Consider the following 2,500-nt stretch of genomic DNA (forward strand, 5'->3'; position numbering starts at 1 on the left):
CGAGGCGAGCAGCCGAGCGGCGGACAGCGAGCGAAGCGAGAGGCAGCACCGTCCCTGCTATACGAAAGCCCCATCCAGCCCTGTGCCACCCGGGGGGTTCCAGGGTGCTGAGATGGCTGACGTTTTGCTCCGCTCACGACGGTCGCCGCGGCACGCAAGAACAGGCCAAAAACTGGCCAAAACAGCCCAAAAACGGGCCCAAAACTGGCCATTTTTTGCTGCGCGAGCGAGCGGAGAGCGGCGAACAGCGAGCGAAGCGCGAGGGCAGCACCGTCCCTGCTATACGAAAGCCCCATCCAGCCCTGTGCCACCCGGGGGGTTCCAGGGTGCTGAGATGGCTGACATTTTGCTCCGCTCACGACGGTCACCGCGCCACACAAGAACAGCCCAAAAACAGGCCAAAACAGCCCAAAAACGGGCCAAAACTGGCCATTTTTTGGCTGCGCGAGCGAGCGGCGAGCGGCGAACAGCGAGCGAAGCGAGAGGCAGCACCGTCCCTGCTATACGAAAGCCCCATCAGCCCTGTGCCACCCGGGGGGTTCCAGGGTGCTGAGATGGCTGACGTTTTGCTCCGCTCACGACGGTCACCGCACCACGCAAGAACAGGCCAAAAACTGGCCAAAACAGCCCAAAAACGGGCCAAAACTGGCCATTTTTGGCTGCGCGAGCGAGCGGCGAGCGGCGAACAGCGAGCGAAGCGAGAGGCAGCACCGTCCCTGCTATACGAAAGCCCCATCCAGCCCCTGTGCCACCCGGGGGGTTCCAGGGTGCTGAGATGGCTGACGTTTTGCTCCGCTCTCGACGGTCACCGCGCAATGCAAGAACAGGCCAAAAACTGGCCAAAACGGCCCAAAAACGGGCCAAAACTGCCATTTTTGGCTGCGCGAGCGGCGAGCGGCGGACCAGCGAGCGAAGCGAGAGGCAGCACCGTCCCTGCTATACGAAAGCCCCATCAGCCTGTGCCACCCGGGGGGTTCCAGGGTGCTGAGATGGCTGACGTTTTGCTCCGCTCTCGACGGTCACCGCGCAATGCAAGAACAGGACAAAAACTGGCCAAAACGGCCCAAAAACTGGGCCAAAACTGGCCATTTTTTGGCTGCGCGATGCGAGCGGGCGAGCGGCGGACAGCGAGCGAAGCGGAGAGGCAGCACCGTCCCTGCTATACGAAAGCCCCATCCAGCCCTGTGCCACCCGGGGGGGTTCCAGGGTGCTGAGATTGGCTGACGTTTTGCTCCGCTCTCGACGGTTCACCGCGCAATGCAAGAACAGGCCAAAAACTGGCCAAAACGGCCCAAAAACGGGCCAAAACTGGCCATTTTTGGCTGCACGAGCGAGCGGCGAGCGGCGGACAGCGAGCGAATGCGAGAGGCAGCACCGTCCCTGCTATACGAAAGCCCCATCCAGCCCTGTGCCACCCGGGGGGGTTCCAGGGTGCTGAGATGGCTGACGTTTTGCTCCGCTCTCGACGGTCACCGCGCAATGCAAGAACAGGCCAAAAACTGGCCAAAACGGCCCAAAAACGGGCCAAAACTGGCCATTTTTGGCTGCACGAGCGAGCGGCGAGCGGCGGACAGCGAGCGAAGCGAGAGGCAGCACCGTCCCTGCTATACGAAAGCCCCATCCAGCCCTGTGCCACCCGGGGGGTTCCAGGGTGCTGAGATGGCTGACGTTTTGCTCCGCTCTCGACGGTCACCGCGCAATGCAAGAACAGGCCCAAAAACTGGCCAAAACGGCCCAAAAACGGGCCAAAACTGGCCATTTTTGGCTGCACGAGCGAGCGGCGAGCGGCGGACAGCGAGCGAAGCGAGAGGGCAGCACCGTCCCTGCTATACGAAAGCCCCATCCAGCCCTGTGCCACCCGGGGGGTTCCAGGGTGCTGAGATGGCTGACGTTTTGCTCCGCTCTCGACGGTCACCGCGCAATGCAAGAACAGGGCCAAAAACTGGCCAAAACGGCCCAAAAACGGGCCAAAACTGGCCATTTTTGGCTGCACGAGCGAGCGGCGAGCGGCGGACAGCGAGCGAAGCGAGAGGCAGCACCGTCCCTGCTATACGAAAGCCCCATCCAGCCCTGTGCCACCCGGGGGGTTCCAGGGTGCTGAGATGGCTGACGTTTTGCTCCGCTCTCGACGGTCACCGCGCAATGCAAGAACAGGCCAAAAACTGGCCAAAACGGCCCAAAAACGGGCCAAAAACTGGCCATTTTTGCTGCGGCGAGCGAGCGGCGAGCGGCGGACAGCGAGCGAAGCGAGAGAGGCAGCACCGTCCCTGCTATATACGAAAGCCCCATCCAGCCCTGTGCCACCCGGGGGGGTTCCAGGGTGCTGAGATGGCTGACGTTTTGCTCCGCTCACGACGGTCACCGCACCACGCAAGAACGGACCATAAACAGGCCAAAACAGCCCAAAAACGGGCCAAAACTGGTCATTTTTGGCTGCGCGAGCGAGCGGCGAGCGGCGAACAGCGAGCGAAGCGTGAGGCAGCACCGTCCCTGCTATACG

This window comes from Musa acuminata, unplaced genomic scaffold (genome assembly GCF_036884655.1).
Source record: "Musa acuminata AAA Group cultivar baxijiao unplaced genomic scaffold, Cavendish_Baxijiao_AAA HiC_scaffold_819, whole genome shotgun sequence".
Classification (NCBI taxonomy): Eukaryota; Viridiplantae; Streptophyta; class Magnoliopsida; order Zingiberales; family Musaceae; genus Musa; species Musa acuminata.